The sequence below is a fragment of the Platalea leucorodia genome (genome assembly GCF_965183815.1).
Source record: "Platalea leucorodia genome assembly, chromosome: 9".
NCBI classification, from domain to species: Eukaryota; Metazoa; Chordata; class Aves; order Pelecaniformes; family Threskiornithidae; genus Platalea; species Platalea leucorodia.
The window spans coordinates 533758-555191 of NC_138831.1; the positions used below are offsets into that span (position 1 = coordinate 533758).

Genomic DNA, 21434 nt, shown 5'->3' on the forward strand with positions numbered 1-21434 from the left:
CGGGAGAATCTCATCAGATTCACTTTAATATTTGGGAGGTTTTTTTGTTTGTTTTCATTTTGAGTCCGTAATGCTTCTAGAAGGTTTAGTTTTAAATCAATACAAAAATATTCTAGGAAAAAACTCACCCTGGGAATAGAGTTTGCTTCATTTTCACATCTCCTTAGGTCTTTTCTATTCTTCAGTTGTGGCCACGGGTAGAGTAATGTGAAGTAAATACTCAAAATGCAGTTATGATGGAGAAACAAAAAGTTGCTTGGAAATATTGCTTTGGAGGGAATTCACTTATCTCTGTTTCCTTTTCTTAAAGAACATATTAGTCCAGTCTCCCCTTGGTTCTCTTCTTTTATTGAAACATAAGGATGAGACAGACGGAAACTAACTGTTATCGCTGTCCCTTCGGGGCATCCCATGAAATGGGGAGATGACTAGGAAAACCTAGCTCTTATTCACTTCTTGCTTTTATAGGAAAACCTAGCTCTTATTCACTTCTTGCTTTTATATGCTTGAAGTAATCAGTGTGTATGTATGTTGAAGGGAGTTTTTGTATTTGCTAGAGAGAGTAGCAGGAAGAGATCTATGTAAGTGGTGTTGTAGTCCAACTCTCCTCCTTGTCCTTTGCCTATGAATCTTGCATTAAAAGTGTTGCAAACAAAATCTTCCTCCTTTCTCAACCTTTCTCCTTTACCCACCAACAAAGTACAAAATGCTGTTTCAGAATTAATTTTACACTCTCTCTTTCGTCTGTTAATCTGTATTTCTTCAATCATTGCAGGCAGAAAAATACTCAGAAAAGTTAGTCTAACTTTTAGTGATTCTTCTGTAGGTTATGGAAAGGCTAAGGAAAATGAACAACTTAATGTTGTGTGAAATACTAAGTGAATACAGCAGGGGTGAGTAAATGCAAGTGAATTTAAGAACACTAGAGGGAGCGTAGAGAAGGAATCTTGAGAAAACAGGAAAATAAACAACAGTGGAGCTGTTACATTTTTGAATAAAGGAACTGTTTAAATCCTAACAAAACTGGTTTACTACAATCAAAATAAAATACTTCCAGATTCTTCTCTTTCTCTTCTTTTCTCACTCTCTTCACTAAGGCTAATTAATGTCACTATACACACACATATATATGTGTATATATATACACACACGCATTCATATACATACTTACATGCACACACATATTTTTTAAGTGTCTGAAAACTCCAATCGGGACCCTAAGGGGTTGGATGCTATAAGAAAGGATTTAAAAATACAGTACTGTGATCTGCTTAGTTGCAAACTACCTTTCTCCTCCCTCCCTCCCCTCAAAAAAACACATAGACAAAGGAACAGGATAAATTAGGGTAGTCACATACGAAAGTCTGGAAATAGCAACGAAGGGAACCTTGTAACAAACCAGATGTGCTTCTGTCTCAGCTAAAGCTGCCTGAGCGCTATTTTCAGAGACAGATTCTCTGGACGTCTCTGGTGTCTTGACATTGGCAGTGCCATCTAAATAATCCTCTCCTTCCCATAACTTGTTGATTTGCACAGTTAGTTTGTGTCCCTGCTCCTCCGTGGCTGCTGCCTGGACCTTGCCTGGTTAGAAATAGTAGTGTATTTCCAGGCAGCTTAAATGTTCTCATCACCCAGCTGTGTCAGGATAGCCACGGCCAGATTCTCAGGGCTATACGTACATGGTTGTAATCAGTGTCACTGCGCCCTAACAGCATGGAGTGTGCTTCCCCATTCCCTTCTCACCAAGTATCAGAGCTAATTGGCCAGCTGTGCTGTTTCTGAGCAAGCAAAATTAGGCTGGAACATACGAGGATCCAGACAAAATGAAGCTGGACAGGAATAGTCTTAGGATACAAAATGTTTCCCCTGATACCCCAGCCTGTTCTTATCCAATATTTGTCCAGGACAAAGTCATCTGTGAAAGCCAGAAGTTAGGTCATTTAAGTGTTTGATACCATTTAGGAACATTCCCAGAAGAATTTTGCTAAATGTTACTAAAACAAGGCATCTAATTCCTGCGTCTGTTCACCTTTCCTGTAAGAGGATGTCTGCAAAATGTTCATGCAGCAGCCTCTTCAGCCTAGCTTTGACACTCCGAGGTGCTTCACTTACTGTTAGAAAAAAAAGTACAGCATTTATAGCACTGGAAATCCCTGGCAAGATACCATATGCAGAAAATGCCTAATGGAGGAACCTGTATGTATGTCAGGTCTGTGTTGCCTTTGGCACTCTCAGGATCACGCCCTCTGACAGCCGAAGGGATTATAACGCAACGGAGACTAGGCCTCTCTGGGTGACTCCTCGCTTCGCGAGCAGCTGAACTGCCTTCCCTTTTTCTGCCCCTAGACTCTGTTCTCCCCCCAGTGTTTCTGGCCTTTCTGAAGAGGTAACCAGCCAGCTCCTAGGGCCAGTTTTAGTTACCCTCCATCCGAAAAGTCTTTGCGCTTCTTCCCTTCAACAGGATTTCATGTTGGAAACATTATTATCAGTGGCTCAAAGCCTCATTTCTTTCAAAAAAAGGTCTTTTGACCTAGGAGTGATGTAATCTTAAGCGGTGTCACTGACTCTCAGAGAAACTTAACAGGTGTCTGAAATCATTTGAACTTAGATCTGTGGGGAACTGGGCTGATTGCTCATTGTACTTGGGTTAGTCATTCACTTCAGACTAACAGTCTTTAGCTAATTCTAAAGTCAGCTTCACAATAGTTGGAGTGCTAGTCCTGTAACAGGCTAGTAGCTGCCAATACCTTTAGGCTAAAATGTTGGGATTGAAGTATGTGATGTATGCCAGCCAGTGTCTAGTCTTCCGATTCAGAGTCCTCTGATCCCAAATTCACACCTTTTCCTAGGCTTGGTCTCTTTTCTGTTTGTACTTCTCTAGTCAGCAGTTTGATATGCACTAGAAGTGAGTAAGCTTTGTTGGATCTGTGCAGTTCTATGGGAAAGGGTGTTTGGGCTGTCAAGAGTGATGGGGCAGGCAGATGATTCTTGATTGTGGAGTCTAATAGGAGAAGAGGTTGTCTTGCTACACGTTCATGGTCAGCTGTATAGCCCAGAGGTGCTGCAGGGGCTAGCTTGGACAGTGGCAGATGGGACACGTGCAGGGTGGGCCCTAGACGGTGAGGTCTGGACAGCACTCCAACAGACCAGTCTCAACATAACTTTTCTGCCTCAAAAGCAGGTCACATTTGGATCTGATATCGCTGCTTCAACATCACTAAGGTCTACAAGTACGTAATGCTTCAGAAAATAAAATACCTTAATGGGTGCTTAAAAACAGAGTTGGATTTCTAATTGAAAGCTTCCAAAGGTACTCCTTCCTGAGCAGAAAACAATTCCAAAAGTATGAATGTATTTCAGGGACGGAACAATTTTAAAGTGGTCAATGACTTCTTTTAAGCATATGTGCATCTATAGCCAGTCAATACAAGTTAATACATTGGGGGGAAAAAGGAAAATTGCCATCAGAATACTCAAGTGAAGTAATGCATAGAGGTAGTCTCATGGGATTATGGGTAACCGTCTATAAAGTACAGAAGCCCTTAACTCATTCTTACGGTAACATCTGGAATGTGGAGAAACATTACTTTTTGCTGCAGGAAATAAAAAAAAGAGACTGGACTGGCCCCTGAGTTCCCACTGTTTAAAAGCTTGTGATTGAGAATTTGTTTATTGGGGTGTATAATTTGACCTACTTGGACCTTTGTTGACTCTTCCTGGTGAAATTTGTTTCTCATAAGTGTACCTGAATATATTCTCTGGATCTATCGCACCGTTGAGTTCATCTCCTTCAGGTTATTAGTTTCAAGCTGTGAGCTGATTCAGGCATACGTTACCATGTTGGCTTTGTTCAGCTTCCAATTGGAGGACTCCTTTGCATAAAAAGAGCAAATAATTATTTCATTTAATATTCTGAGATGACTGTCCCATGCTTCAGAATTTAAGAATTCATTTTATAAAAAAGCATTCTGAGTCATTACAGGTCATGATTCGTCATAGTATGAATGGTGAGTGGTTTTTACTCTTTATACTTTTCTTCAGTGTGAAAGTACTACATGTTGATTCTTCATTTGCATTATCCCCCACCTTCTCATAGACATACATTAAATTATGGATTTTAGTTCAATTCTACAATTGCTAAAAAAAATGATAAAAAAACCCCAAACCTCTTTTCTTCTTCTTTTTGAAGCAGGGGTTTTTTGGAAATACTTTCTGATCAAGAAGCTGATAGTGTGCTAGTAAGGCAACCTGTCCAAGAACCTTATTTCCCCTTAGGGGGGCAGTAAATTGAGGTAGTTCCACTGAGCTACAGCCTAGACTAAATATTTCTGAAATGCTTATGATAGATGTTACAATTACATTATTACATATATGATCAAACAATTTCAATTAAATCATCTTCATCCTTAAAAAAAAAAAAATCAAGTACTGTGTAGGCATACTTTTGACTCTAGTTCAGGTTCTTTGCAGAAATTCAGTAGGAAGTATAGGAAGCTCATGTTTCTCAGGTAGCTGTCACATCAGAATCCAAATGTTTTAAGTATGGAAATTTAAATTCTGGGATACAGTTCTTTGTCAAAGAATGAATTCTGAGCCAGTTCCAGAGAAGCAAGGGAAGCTGTGTATGTGAAGTCCTGTGTATAATGTACAGAGATATAGAGCAGAAAGTCCTACAGATTGAAAGCTATTATACTGGCATTTTTTCCATCCAGGAGTTTCTGGTGAGGTATAAAAATGCTGTTTATGCTTCTTCCACTCACACAGTTTTCTTTGTGTTCAATGCACAGAAGAGCTTTTATGAAGTAACAAAAATTAAATAGTACCCCATTTCCACTAGCTTCTATTCCCAGAGATACCTTCAAATACTTTTGGTGGCACAAGTTAATTGTGCTATTATAATAAGTGGGTGTAATTAGCATTTTTATCACAGTAAAAGGTTCCCTGGGCCTCTATTTCAAAACTAACTTCTAGATTGTAGTACTGGTATGCATTAAAATGCATCAGAGTGTTCAGAATGCTCATTTATGTCTACAGCAAGTAAATATTGGTAATCACTGCAGAACTGAATGTCAGGAAATGTCATTAATCAGCAGCTGTGAAAAGAAAATTTACACACAGGCAGTCATTTATTTTATTAGAATGTTTTAAAAACTAGAAATCCATGTTGCTTTTTTTCTAGTCCCACTTTGGACTTGGTTACATGCTTTTACCCTCCCTTTGTGGCCAGCATCTCTTAATCTCTAATAATTTACAGCTCTTTATCAGAGAATGTCATCACCACTGACTGACTTTGAGGTCCCCATGAGAATTTCCTTTTCTTGCTTTGACATTTGAGTGAATTGGGTTAGGGAAGGAAAATCCCATGCATGGATATCAGGCCTTCCATCAGGTAGGTTTGTTCTTAAAATAAGGTTCTTCAAGCTCTGCTTTGTCTCCTACAGATCTGCAGTGGTCTTTTGAAGACTCTGATATGGGCGAAAAAGTAGAAAGTAGCTCAGGGAATGCCTTCTTATCAGCACTTCAGTCTGGATTAATTTTCCTGGAAAAATACAACAGCTCTGACCATTTCATCTTTTTTCAAAGCTTCTATAAGAGCATGATTGCAGTTTGAAGTTGCAGACCATCTGGTCCAGCAATTATGGTCCGCTGTATTTGCACTGGGATCTTACAGATCTGGGACAGTGCTTGAAACATTAACAATGGTGATCAATGCAGCTACTTGTACACACAATAAAAAAGGATTATGGACGTATTTATATGTAGGTGCCACATCCCTTTATGCTGATGATTAGCGGGCTGTCTGTGGAAATCTTCATTGACAGTCCAATAAAAAAAACCTTTGAGCCATGACTTTTATGAGTTCTGTGGCCCAAAACTTCCAGTTGCCATAATTAAGTATTCTCGTTTTCTCCTAACAGTTCTAATCTGTTTGTTTTACTGCTGGATTTAGAATAAATGAATTACCATTAACAGCATTAACTGTTTCAAATTCAGTAAGATCTGTGTCAACTGTCAAAACATAATGAGTGCTCAAGATAGTAAATGAATAAACCTCTCAACTGAATAGAATTAATGCACTCTCATTATCTTTCAGATGCAGCTCAAAATAACAATGGATGTTCTTTTTTCTTAGAAAACGCACATCTGATTTACTTATGCTAGGCAGCAGGGTGCTAATCAGAGCAAGGAATGCTGTGCCACTTCAATTTGAGCTTAGAGCCCTTGCTCACGCACCAGTTCAAGAGTCGTGGTGCAGTGTGTCCCAATAAAACACACAAATTGAGACCCCTGAAATGAAAATTGGGACATGCAAAGGAAAATAAAGTCTATAACGACCTAGTGGGAATATGGATACTTTAAATAAGAATGAATTGTGCATCGTTCCATGCAAACACGCATATACAAATAAGGCCGTGCATAAGCATAGATAGCATCTATGCACACATATGTATGTATATGTGTACCTTTCAGCTTTTGAAGTAAACTACTTCGTTTGATAAATGACATGTTTGCTTTACTCCACTGCTAGTGCTGGAACTTACGCTATTAGGGCAATTTTCAGTGATTCCATTAAGTAAAGAATATTACTACAGAGAGCTAATTGCTAGTTGTCAAAGTCACTAGAAAAAATGTTTTAAGGAAATAGCAATATTTATTTTAATGAATTAACACTTTGCATGTGTATCGCTGTATATGGTATTTACACTATAAAATGCTATATGCGGTACATCAAAAAGATGTTTAAAACATCAAAAACAAAAACAAAAGTCCTGCACTTAAAGAGGAACATAAAATTACCTGCTGGGGATGTGAAACATGGAATGCCATCTGTATTATATGGCACTGAGAAAACTGATTATGTTTGGACCTCTATTTCATAGCAGATGGGTTCATTAAATTTAATAGCCTCCAGAGCCTTTAGAAACAGTGTTAAAAACATGTGGAACATGCTGAGACATTTCACTTCTCGCCCCACAGTCATTATAACTCTGGCACAGACTATAAATATTACAGTACTTTATTTCCATTGAAACGGATTACTATTATAATTATTTTTCCTAGTGTACATTTACATGAGAAATGTAGAATGCAAATTGTACTTTTTCAGACTTTGAGATAAGCCGTTGATTTCTTCAAATGCATGTTACAGTTCTTTGCACTTGGAGGCTTTGATATAGAACTTATTTTTATCTTCTTCCTGCGACATCAGCAAGCAGCTGTAATGCCACAGCAAAGCTAGGTCTTAAGCAGCCCTGCTCCCAGTGTGGTGCAAATAAGACAAGCATCATGTTAAACCATAGAAGGGAAATCAGAGCAGTGTTACATCTTGGCTTTTAGCTATATATTGATTCTCTTTTCTAGTATTTTATATGATAGGGTAACTACAGTTTGACCTTGGTGTCTGTTCTTCTTTCATCACTGGAGCACAGAGTGATTAAATATGTAATTTCAGATCAGAGTAGTTCCTGCAGAAACATTGTTTTAAACAGAGTAAAAACTCACCTCTTTCTAAAATATTCTCAGAATTTGATAGCTAAAGGAATATTTTAGTGCTACTTACTTTTTGAATTTAAATGATGTTTCAAATGAGAACAGGAAAGTTTTACCATGTTTAAGTGCTTTAACATCTGTCTAACATTCTTCCACCTCTTTGTTTACATGTTCTTATGTGTAAACTGAATTACTTTTTTACAAACTTTGTCATATTTGATCACGATTTTTTTCAAAAAATAACCCAGTTTCCCAATAACTGCATCGGCTTGTTCTTGTACGATGTAATTCTCCATAACGCTCTTCTGTTTCCATTGCCTTTCCTACAAAATGCTCTGACTATCCACACTCTCTTTTACTGTTTTTTAAGGTCACTCTTTTTTTTAGGTTGTACTGACCATTTTAATGTGGATTTTCCCCTTCTTCACATCACTGACTTAAACTCCAATTTTGTCACTGACCATTGCTGATATTATTATCAAGACCTGCAAATTTTAATAAACCACTAAAGGCCTACTACAGTAGATGATGTATGATGATAGGATTAAATAATGATACCTTCCTCATATAATTTACATTCAAAGTAGTAGGTAAGAATCACCAGTTGCTTAGAAAGGGCAGAGAGTGTAAGGACACAGTAAGACAGTATAGGTCAACGCAATGAGCAATTAGCAGTCTATGAGATCTGAAGTGTGAAGGGCAGTATGTGATCTCAAGTTTTTCAGATTGTAGTGTCCGCTTCTACAGGGTTCCCACACAAGTGTTCTTTGTCCAGGTCTTAAGAATCACGGAGTCCTTGCTTGTGTTTGGTTAAACTTAATTTCACAGAATTATTTGGGCAATCCAGTATTTACAGCTCTAACAGTGTTTCAAAGCGGTTACATTCACAAAACACATTTTGTGATTAAATTTTGGAAATCAGAAATTTCAGTAAGGTTTGAATGTTAAAGGAACGCGTTTTGCTGGTTTGAGAGCTGTCAAGCGCAATGATATTATGTTAGGACTTCGTTGTGAATCGTTAAGCTTTTCTTTGCCGCTTTTGCTGTAAACGTGGCGTGTCTTCCGACATGATTGCTTTGCACCGGATTACTGTTTCTTCTTCTATGAAAACTGATTTGGATGTATGTGAAAAAGAATCCACAGAATTACAAATGTCTGTAGGTTTCGCCTGCTGGATGTTCTCGCACCAGTTACTACATAAAAATTACAGAGAATTGCTCTGCTGTTGAATTTGATTAACAGGAATATTCCTGCCAAAAGGGTACTGGTCTCATTTGCAGACACCTGCACACTAGAGATGGAGCAGCTTGGGACCATTTCCAGCTGCGATCTGCCAATGACATACAGTGCCTTTAGGTGAGGGGACAGAAAATGCTTTTCATTTCCAGTTTGTTTCCCAGGGAATTTTCTGGTTTTGTTGTGACACAGAAATAAAATCAAAAGGTGACAAGTCACTAACTAGAGGGTGAATTTGTTTCTAGACATCTAGATCTATATGCTATGGTGAATCCAACATTTAGGAGGATATGTCTATTCTCAGTGAAAATAACTACTTAAAGACATTCACAGCTGATAACTGTTGGTCTGTCTTTGATCTTATTGCCTCCATTCTGAGTGAAATTGAGTTAATTATAAGGAAATTGTAGCTATTTTGTCAGATCTATTACCTTTTTTCTCTCTGTTTTTGTCTTTAGTTTTCCCATAACAGATTCTTTAGGGTAAATTATAATGTAGGAAAGCAATTAATTTAGTATAATGTACTAAATCCCATCCTTTGATCTCATATATGTCATGCTTTGACTTTCTGGAAGAAAGAGGACAGTGAAGATGAAATACACTTTATCTGCACTGCTGGAGTGAAAACCTGAAATAATAAGAAAGACTTCTTAAATTATTGGTGCCATTCAAGCTTTGCTGCAGTGGCAGAATTCAGTGCAAAAAGGAAAAGAAGAAGAGAGAATAAAAGGAAATAATCTTCTCTTTTGTCTATTGTTCTGCAGATATTGAAGTTGTTAGTTATTTATAGCTCTCCTTTTTGTATAATCAGGAGATTTCACATACAACCCAGTCATGCACACAATATAGTATACACGTTAAAGTTAACGTTTATCACAGTCCTTATGACTAATACTTACTTTGAAGTTAGTAATTTCTGGATAAATTATTCAGAAATAAACTTTATTCTACAAGGAGTAATAGGATGTTTCCTACTGATGTTCTTGGTGCTTGACAGCCCGACATTCCACCTTTGTCCGCACCATTGTATTTTGTCAGATCAGATCTTTCTGAGCAGGCATTTCCCTTAATGATTAGTTGAAAGATGATTTAACTAGTTGGTAAATGCGTGATCTGCAGCAACATCAGTACCAGCAGGAGAAAGCTTAGAACGCTTGTAAATGTTTTCTCTGGAATTCATAAGAGCCATTTCACCTGCACTGATGTAAGTGGGAAGAAAATGTAATTCCCCTAAATATTAGTTTACATTGCCTCGTTCTAGGTAAACTATTAAAATCCCTAAGGACTCTATACTAAGGGTTGACACAAGGAGCTACAGGGCCATTCCATTTAAGGACCTCTTTTACAGAAGAAGTAAAAGAAGAATTTTTTTTTTACAATAGTGGCACATAAATACTACAAGAGAATATGCATTAGAAACAGTATACTAATGCCAAGGAACAAGACAACTTACAGAGCTTTCTAATGTCTTTTTTGTTCTCTTGCAGCCAATGACCTCTGTATAATAATAAAGGCCTCAGTTTTCAATATTGTTAGGTTTATTCCAGAAAACTATCAAAAAACCCACCAAAACCAACTACCTAAGTCAGCTATATGCTTGCATTCCATATGGGTTACATTTGTTGATTATTCTTCTTCTTTAATTTACTCTGCAGTAAATCAGTAGTATCTCCATTTACGTACCTGGAGTTACACTGATGTAAAACAGAAGACAGATTCATTGTATTAACTCTCAATTTAAGGGGCTTGGATTATATTTCTATTGACCGATGGAACAATTGTAACATTTTCTTTCTTGGATTAAAGCCTTAAACCCTCAAAAATTCAGGAGTTACAGTGAACAGCAAGTTGCCTTTATAAGAAAGAAAGGTTTAATTTTTCTTCGCTCCTTCACCTTGTCCTTTTTGTGTTACAGTTCAGTTTAAGAAAATGGAGATACAGGGAAAGCTGATTTTGCAATAATCAGGTTTTTTTATGTTCATGAAATTTTTGCTGTGTAGCCACCTACAACGTAATGGGATTTATCACATTTTAGGTCCTAGCATGCCTAAAAATTACCCTAATGTCTGCAAACAGTTCTAGCTCTGAGATAGATGAAAGAATTTTGAGACCTTTTCTTGTGAGTTCTTACAGTGAAGGAGTGAAGTAGGGGTAAAATTTTCTTGCCTTGCTGGATAATGCAATAAGGGGAAAAGAGCAGAAGGTGATGAAATTTTCCTCAGGCCAAAACGATTCCTTGAACTAGATTTCACGAGCATTTTATTAAATAATGAGAAACTGCATATTTGAAATTAACTTAGATATCTAGAAACGCTCTCAAATTCGTGATGTTCCAACAAATCAGTCTTAGCTATTGGCCGTAAGGTCAAACTGGCTTTTAGGAAGCTTTGAACTTTCAAGTTGTGCAGAGTAACAACAGAAAGCTGCTTCCAAAATAAAAAAGCAAGAGAAAATGTAGCTCTTTCTGCAACGGGAGTGAATCTTTACAGAGTCTGATGAATTCAGCTTGCAGTGTGAAGAGTCCATAAAATGCTCCACGGCTTTTTCGATAAAGTGCACCTATAAAATCTCGGTGTAAAACTAGAATGAGATACATTAGCTACATAATTATTAGAAGGGTATGAAAACAGAACCTGTTCCTCAAAACAGAGCTAATGAACAAGAAGCAGCATTGATTATGCCATTTTATCATTTATAATGGTGGCACTAGCCAGATCTGTGGTACCAGCCTACCCACAAACCGATATGAAAAATATTATAGAAAAGAGAAAGACTGTATTGTTAGATTAGGAGTTTATCCAACTAAGAGATTTCACAATGTTAAATGATGGAGCATTTTCTACACTTTTTAAAAAATTCTTTGTTTTATCATATATTTTAAAAATAATGCTTGTAACAAGTAGAGACTTAAACCTGCCCTCTGATCTTGTACATCTCTGTTAGCTAATAAAATCAGTTGCTTTGCTTATGCATGCGAACCTGAAACACACATGTTTCTAATTTGGAGATACATGATGGCCACCTTCTCCTGGAGCATAGTATTTTAGAAACATGGAATCATAGAATCGTTAAGGTTGGAGAAGACCCTTAAGATCATCGAGTCCAACTGTTAACCTGTGACTGCCAAGTCCACCACTAAACCATGTCCTTGAGCACTCTGTCTGCCCGTCTTTTAAATACCTCCAATGATGCAGACTCAATCCCTGCCCTGGGCAGCCTGGTCCAATGCCTGAATTTTAGCATATTGTTAACTTATTTCCAAAATACACATTGGACATTTGATTCTCAAATGTTTATGCAAAGCCTAGACACAATTTTAATGGAGATTTGTTTTCTGGGTGTAGGGAGCATGCCTTCTTCCCTCACAGAGCAAAACAGTACATTTACACATCTACCTGAGCTCAGTTCCTGGGGTTCTGACTGTAGCTTTTATGCAGTATTTTCGCACGCAATTTGTTCCTTCTTTATGCTTCATCTGAACTTGTGCAGATGTGCCTTAAGATGGATCCGTCAGTATTTTGCCCTTTCGGAGGCAAATTGATAAACAAGAGAAAAGGTGATTCCCTTTGAAAAACCATTTCAAGCTTTTCATTTAGTAGTTGTGCATAAGCTGCCTTTCCTGCTGCTTTCCAGTGCCCTTGATCTATTATCATACCTGTGGACGACGACTTCTCAGGGGATGAAATTGTGCTAACATTTTTGTGCCTTCTTTCTTCCTTTAAAATGCATCCCCTATTGTTTATCAGTTCAAATAATCTTATGAGCGTACTGTATCTATTTCATTATGCCCTCAAGCATACTGCTCCATTCGGAGCAGTTCTGGGCCATTGGTTACTGACATAACCTTCAAGGTATTTTGTGCTAGCTAAATACAAAATTTGAACACGAGTTTTGCTCATTCAGAAGTGATAAATGGGAAAAAAGAATAAAATATAATAATTATTGTGAATGTATTTGTTAGGTAACTAACAAAGCAGATTGTTCCCTCTAGAAAAACATTCAATATTTTAATTCTAAAAGATAATTGGTTCCAGCACTTAAGGGCCTGTACTGGTTCCAGTATTTGCATCAGACTTCTAAAAACAACTAGTTGATTTAAAAATATTTTTGGAAGGACTTGTTTCTAAGCAAGTAAAAAAAGAGAAAGAGTAAGTCCAGTTAATTACAACCTCCCCTCCCCCAAACTCAGCTCCATTTTTCTTTGCTTGGACATTCCTAGAACCTTTTGCATCACAGATTGATGTTCTTATAAGATCAATTTAGTCCTCTAGCTATCAAAAGCAGATAGATTACTTTTATTGCGTGTAACAGTCTTACTGATGAGATTCTTAGTACTGATTTTTTTCCCTATGCCTGATTCTTCTGGTCTCGTTCTTGCATGCTGAACTTCAGTCATTTGAAGTCAATCCATACTTTCCCTATTTTTTCCCCCTGTTTTTGTGTGTTAAACATTCCACGGTAGTTTTGCAAGTGCCTTGCTTTGTCCCGGTATTAGCCAAAGCTTTCCTTTTTCAGTTACACGTTCATTGTTTTCATCATAAAGTAAAAAATCAACAACTGCAACAAAAAGAAGCTGAAATAAAGATAATGGAAAGGAAAATCATATCGAATTAAATATTGTAAATAGGTTCTGTCAGTCCACTGATGTCAGGGCAGGTTTTATACAGAATACAAATCTTTTTATTATTAACCCTGTGTCCTTGACACAAAATGACGTATAAACCTTTTAATAGGTCAGGTTTGCCTTCACACCTGTAAGTGGTGTCCCCTGCAAATAAGAAAATGTTTCCTTCTACAGGAAACTGCTAGACATCAAGTAATTTACAGTCTGTTTCTCCATTGCATGTTTTGTGGTCACAGTCCAAACTGTACTGATCTTGAAATGATGCTGTTTACATGCAATAGAGTAAATGTCAGCAGAAGTATCTGCTTCCTTTTTAAATGCACGTTCCACAAGGTTAAACTGAATATCTGGTATGAATTGCACTTAATACTAACTTTCAAAGCTAGGTCCTAAAAACCTTTTATCATGGTAGATTCCTTCACTCCTCTTAGGTTGTGAATACTAACTACAGCACGGGAGAAAGGATTCTCAGATCTCTCAGCTGTACCCCTAAAATGCACGGGTTGCTTGTGAGAGTAAGGGAGAGGGACAGAGAGTAAGGGAACGGAAGCAGAGTCTTGCTACACCCTCCCCTTCTTCTGGCAGAGCAGGGCTCTGGACACACAGAAGAAATGGTACTTTGTGAAAAAAGACGGCGAAAAGAGTGGTTTGGGATAATTCAACTATACATGTTCTTACAGCCATTCCCTTTTTTAGAGCATGTTGGATGATTACAAAATAGACTATAGAAAAACACATCTGTTTTAGAAGTGCAATCCCACTTAATACAATCAGAGTAACATGGTAAAGATCCCAAACACAATTAGTAAATCTAAGTTTTAGAAGAAATTCTGGCTTGCTTTACACATTCATTAAGTCAAATACACTTTCATCCCTCCTCAGAAAGTGGTTATCTTTAGGTGTTGGTCTTCCATTGATACGTAGAGCAAGTAAGATTTAATAGAGAGCAAGATCAAAACCCCACTGAACTCATTGCAAGATTCTCATGGACTCTAATAGGTATTGGGTAAGGCTCTTGCTTGGTTTTGTTTTGGTTTTTTTTCTTTTTCCCTTCCTTCTCTTCCTCCCCTCTCTCCTGGTAATTCAGAACAAGTCTTTACAGTACAAAGACCTTGCCTCATTTAGAAATAATTAGCATTAGTAATAATTAAAATGACACTATCTGTTCTTCTAGAGGTGGTACAATTGTTAATAAATACTAAAGAGTATTAAGGGTATACAAGGAGGAAGAGCCTAACCATATGATTTGATGCCATTTTATATGGATGGGAACCAGAATCTTACAAGTATGTTGGATGTCATGTTATGTGCAATGATGTTCAGTATTAGAAATTTCTTTTCCTTTTGATATTATGAGTAAGAGCAAGGCTGAAAAAAATGCTTGCTGTCTAGAATATAGGTTTCTTGGTTTTCAGTTCTCTTGTGTACGTAGACAAAATTGCCATTGTATTAGTGTCTTATACAATGTGAAACCTCTTCAGTGCTCTTGAGATTGAATAGTACGTGGTTAACTGGAATGTAGCGTGAGGGTTTTTTTTTTTTACCAGACGTTAGAGGTATGATGAGAAGCTCTTTCTCAGTTTATGGCTTAGTTCACTTCTGCACCCTTTTCTGGCTTCCCTGGTTATTCACTTCGTATTTCTAAAAGTTTTTGAAGGGCTATTATTTAAACGTTCGAGATAAATTTGCTTATAAATTCTGGTCTTACAAAAGGGATAAAGAACTGTTATCATTTGACAATCCATATCCAGTTCTTAATCCACATACCTATATATTTTTCGTATCCAGGGATTCCAATAATTTTTCATCTTTTGAATAAATATTTATATGATTTAAATTGTGAGCTTTCTAAATTGTTTGTGGTGCTTTAGCAAATCAACTAATGCTAAAAGCAAGCACAGTAAAAGACGTTGCATAGTAAATACTTTAAAATAAATCAACAAAATTAAGAGAAAAATTTCAAAATACTGTTTTACTGTATCTTCAAAATTTTACTTAAACTAGATACTTCACTGTAGGTAAGCTCGTATTCTCACCTTTGTAGTAAACTCTGATCTGGTGGTATAATGTAAGTTACTACTTATACGAAAGCAAAACCAAACAGTAGTTCAAAACAAGCAATCAAAAGAAGACAACGTGCAGTGTAAATAAAATCATTTTGGAGGCAGCAGAAGACATGGATTTCTCTGTAATAATACAATTGTTATACCAGAAAACAGTTTAAAAAAAAAACAAACCCAAACAAAAAACAAAACAAAACCAAAAACAAACCCAAAACCCAACCAAACCCAATAATACAGATATAAATTTCTTTTAATTATTTTCAGGTTAACTTAGTGTGCAGTGTGAAATATGATCATCAATGAAATTTAACGTCATGTCTGGACATATCTATACATTTCTGCAGTAGCAATAGAAGTTAGAGTAATACTTCCAAATTATTTACATTGCTATGTTCACTTCTGTACCGGTAATATAAAGAGACAGGCTGACTGACCACTAGCATTGATTAAAGCAAAATCAAACAAACCTGAACCCTATTATCTTAGTAAAATTTAAATAAACTATATTAATGGAAACATGAGCATTATCACCAGTCATGTCATTTAAGTTGTATTACAACTTCAGATTTTATAATAATATGTATTTAAGCAGCTTGGAAGTTTCTGATAATTTTCAGGGCCAGGAACATTTAGGGACCTCTGCCTCTAGATCTAGCCGTTAGTTCTGAAGCTCTGCTCAGAGATGGGAACGTTTCGAGCACTGTATGAATTTAAAAAACCTACTCGTAAGTCACTCACAGCCAGAATAACTATGCAGTCCAAGTGTTGGTAACCAGTAAAATACAGGCGCTAGGTTTACATAAGCACAGGAGATCTTCCTGAAGGATAGCTCTTCACTGCTGGTGCTCGTCTATGTATCTGTCCTCTTAGAGTCAATTGTGGAGCTCACGTTTAGTGATACTGCAGAAGATTAGTAATTAGCTTTAGACCCTTCGTGTATTTGTAACCCAGAATATCTGCAACAACTTGAGAGCTGGAACTTGTAGAAATTTGAAGTCAGTGCACAGATACTACATGAGACACAACAAGGACTATCAAACCCACCAGCCCCTAAAATAAATATTATCCAGCTTTATGCAAGGTGAGTCTATGTGTTCCCCAATAGAACAACTTTTAGAGAAAACTTATTTACAGTCTCACAAAACAGCATTAAATTTCTTTATGGTGGAATGAAAATGTACTATGCACGTTTAGTTCTCTTGTTCATGCTGTCCACAGTTGAAGTGCAATTTAACTAGTTGTCTCCGTAACTTGAAGAAGGTCACCCTCAAAACATAAAACTTAATAATCCCACAATCAAATAGCTGTAACATTTTGAAAAGACTGTTCTTAATTATTCTGTTATTGGTAGCACTCTAATACTGATGATCCCATTTTTGGAAACTTATTTTCAGTGTTTTCTGTATGAGAAAAAAAGACTAAATATGCAGATTTTAATGTAAATTGTGTAACTTAGTATTACATGATGTGTATCTTATAACCATTAGTTTTATTTGGAGTTGTCTATATTTAGAAAAACATTCCAATTCCATGCGTGAATATTTGTACCGTTTTTGATCAGGAAGGAAGGATCTATTATATAACAGATAAGAGAGTAGGTATATCAGTAACTTCTATAGGGAAATATAAATATAGTAATGTTTGTACATGATATATGTTTGCATATATAAACAGAATTAACCATGGATATCTATTAGAGCAGTAACAAGTTTTTCTTTATTGATGTCATAATGAAAGTAGAACTCACTCTTTAAACACACACGCATGAGGCCAAAATTTTGTTCATGGTGTGTGGAATGTTCATGGAGTGTCTGATTTAACGAAGGAGTTCTGCTACTTTGATCTTTAGTCATGTGGCTTATTTGTAAAATTAGCATAATTCTTTAAGAAATAATTAATTACTTATGACTGAAGTTTCTAACCAAACTTTGCATTTAAAGTAATCACGCTGGGTAATTTAAATACAATCTTTCCCGTAAATATTTTGTATTCATTAGAAAGAGAGAACAGTTAGTTTATGCAATTAGAAGAATCACAGTCACAGACTCACAGAATGACTGAGGTGGAAGGGACTTCCCGTAGATCATTCGGTCCGACCCTGTACTCAGGCGGGGTTAGCTGGAGCAGGGGTGCCCAGGACTGCGTCCAGCTGGGTCCTGGACACCTCCACAAGCTCTCTGGGCAGTGTGCTCCAGTCTTTCATCAATCACTCTTACAGTGAAAACGTAAGAATATCCCTACAAGTATGGATTTCTTTTCTGTTAACTTCAACACGCAATTCAGAGAGCAGACGCAGACAGAAATGACTCAATTAACCGTTTTAAAAGTTGAGCATATTTAGATTTTTTTTTTGTGTTAATGATTCTAATTTTAGAAACAAGATTGCTAGACAGTGCATTAGAAAGTATCCAGTCATTTACATTAATAAAGTTATGTATTTTAGAAAATGTGTAAAATCTTCAAAGGGTGGAGCAATTTGATTACAAAGATGTTCGGAGTATATACGTAATTTTTTAGTGTGTTCTGCTATTTCTTAATTACAATCTGATACCTTTGCATCCCCTGTGTTTTCTCTTTTGCATATTTCACAAGAGCTAACTTCCTTCCTTTCTGTCATCTTTATAGAATTCTTTTTAAAAAGAGAACTAGAATTGTAGTTTTCATCTATATTTTATGACTCTCTTCTCCATAGCAACATTTACATTTCCTCTGGTATAATTTGCATGAAGTGCACAGTCCATCCTTGACAAAAATGCTGTAGTTACTGCAAAATATGTGGTAGCACAGTAAAACAATTATGTGAACAAAAAAGGATTTGGTATTGCATCCCTTGAAAAATCAGGTGCATTTTCCTTACAGATGTTGGCCCAGTAAGCTGCAGGTTAATGTCACTCTTTTAATATTTATACTGAAATGTTAACAGCAGGAACATTCCACTAGGAGGCTGAATTTTATTTTTTCCTCCATGTATGCATATAATTATCTATAATGCCTCTAGTACTTACATGGGTCTAGGAAGTGGAGAACAAGTCCATAGATTGTAAAAGAAAAATCACCAAAATTGTAATATTTAAATGCCGTATCTTATAACAACTGAATAAGTAGATTTTAAAGCAGAAAATTTACATTTTCTCCTAAAAATCGAGAGTTTGAATGTTCTTTCCTTTCTCTCCCAAGTTTTTGCCATTTTTGGGAAGAGCTGTGGAAGCTTGCCTAGCAATGTATGAAATGCTTTGCATTTCTTTATACATGTAAATAAACCACTATCTACCCCTACATTTAATTACATTATATGACGCCATAAACAAACAACCTATATTATAGAGTACCTGGCATACGTATGCACCAAGTGTTCTATTCTTTTTTTGTCTCATTCTTTCCTGAGGAGCTTCACCGATATGTGTGACATCTTCCTCCTTGCTGTGGTGTGAAGTACAGGACCTACATGCTTGTCACAATATTTCACACCTTTCCTGAAAGTGTATTTCCAAAAAGTAGAAGTTCTAATACATACATTGAATGCCAAATTCAGAGTCAGTATGTGACATGTACAGGATGAGTCTGAACATTGCAAACCACCATAAACTCGGCTATGCATAGTTGTTAAATTTGGTGCAGCCCAGAAACTATTTGCAGAAATGGCTGTACTATCAAAAATGTATTCATACTTGTTGATTATTTACTGGCATGTTTGTTCTTAATTTCTATTGATTTGTATTGCATCTTATTACGGAACAATCAAGTCGGTAGGGTTGTTAGCCTTTTTCTGAGACTGGTGACATTGAAATGCTTGGCAGGAGAACAGGACTGTGGAAATGAGGTCAGTGAATGTAAAATAAAGAGTTATTTCTTTGTTTTTGAATGCTTTAACATAAATACATTGCAACAGTGTAATTTTTTTGACAAAGATAATATAATGCAATCATTATAAACAAAATTAATTTCATAGTGATTTATATTATTTTTGTTTCTCTGATAATAGAAATCATAGTTTTTTGGTATAACAAGAAGTGTATACAAGAGTATAATTTACTCTTGCAGGAGACTTTTTTTTTTGCTATTCTTCAAAGACACATACGGTTAAATTCTGATCCAACAGAACAATAACTATAATTCTAGTATGTTTTCCTTTAAGACTTATAGACTTGCTTTCTTGGAAATCTAGGACATACAGCTACATAATGTTTTGAATAAATTGTTGAAATGACTGTAAAATATTTTAGAAGCGTATGGCCTTTTTGGTTTGGAATTATCATGAAGTCATTTACAAAATCAGTCTTTATGAACTACTTTTGTTAAGGGTCAAAGGAGACAGACTTTTATGAGGTCTGGCATGAAGTACTTGCAGAACTGCTGGTCCTGTGACATGCACCGCCTCCTTCGAAAGACAGTATTTCATGTCTATCTGCGGTTTTGTTTGTTTCACTCACGTTGGCCTCACAGTTATCTGATCCAAGAAATAGTACAACATCCTTGATGTTGGACTCCTTTGCCTGTCTTAGTTTGTTTTACCACGTTTGTAGTGTCTGTAATTTTTCTGATAATACCAAACACATTTCCATAAAGGGCTCAAAACAATACTAGATTATTTGCAAATGTGGAAGGCATGACACTGTGTGCAATAACAGTACTGAAAAACCTCCGACAGTTATTTATTCTGTGTTCCATTGTGTGACAGGACCCCAAGTTGACCTGAATTTAGAGGTGGGATTCTCAACACGCTGGAATCGAGCATACTGTGAACCTCAGGGGGCTTGCATTCTCTGAAGGGTATTTTTTTACAACACAAAATAGAATAAGAAAATCTGGGGGGGAAAGAAAATTTGGGTTTTCTGGGAAAGATAAACCAAAAGAAAAGAGTTTGAAAACATATCCCTCGCCCTTTTCTTCGCTGTGTCCTTGCAAGGCCCTATGCTCTAATCTTGCTCTTTAATCTATCAATTTTTTTTAGGTTGCAGCAAAATTTACACAGTTCCCCATCAAGATCCCCAAGTCTGCTTTTCTACATCAGAAAATCCTCTTGGGTTTTCCCTGGTGCTTACAGGTCTGCAGGCTCCTGTCCCTGCCATACCTGGCAGGACTGCAACAGCCTCTCCTTACTAAGCAGTTGTGTGGAGGAAGGTACACGTCCCTTCGGAGGGCTCCTCCTAACCCAACCTGCAACAACCTGGAGACAGCAAATGGCCAGGCGTCCTCCCTGCACCTCAGCCACAGACGTTTTAACAAAACACATATTACCCAGATGGTAAACTAGGAGCAAGTAAAACCGATAAATGCCCTATCATGCATCTTCTTTAGAGACAGTCACCAGAGGGAGGAAGAGACGCTAGTGGAAAATAAATAGGAACAGGAGGTACTTTAGTATGGTTGGAGCTGAATAAAGACACCAAAATGGCATAGTTTACCATAGATGCAAGTAGAATAGAAAGATCTGCAGGTTTTTTTTTTTGAGGGCCAGGGAAACATCACGTAGCTTGCTGCAAAACTCCCTCTTGGCAGTGTATAAAGCAAACCACAGGAATCGGAGGTACCCGCTGGGTTTTACACGGAGACAGGCAGTTTTTAGACTATGTAATAAAGGGTCAGACCAGAGGACTATTACTGTTATTGTTAGGAAAATTATTTGTTTCCTATGGCCTCCCAGAAGGGGTAATGTCAGACAAACCTCCATAGTTTATTTCAAAGGAATTTGTAGCAATTACTAAACTGGATTGCTGACATATAGGATCTTGTAACAGCCAAGTTTCAAATCAGCAACAGAATGAAAATTTGTGTGGCTGCAACAAAGGCAGATTTTTTTTTTTTTTTTTTTTTTTTAAGGAAAAGACTGTGAACCTGGATTTTGAAGCTTAGGTGAAAAGTAACAAGAATGCCAGCCCAGGAAAAAGCTTAATGGAATGTAAATCTCATCAGCTGACCCTATTATTTTTAATCAAGGCTTTGACTACTAGTATTTCAGAGTAAGGAAATATTTTTGACTTTATGAAAGGCTATAAATGGGATTGACAAACTGAATTTAA

At 36.7% G+C, this 21434-nt stretch overlaps 1 protein-coding gene across 1 annotated transcript in view; it reads left to right on the plus strand.

Moving 5' to 3' along the window:
• The window catches only part of CACNA2D3 (calcium voltage-gated channel auxiliary subunit alpha2delta 3), a gene marked incomplete at both ends in the record, with an annotated part of 457978 nt that overhangs the window by 297383 nt on the left and 139161 nt on the right, over positions 1–21434 (plus strand). The window lies entirely within an intron of this gene.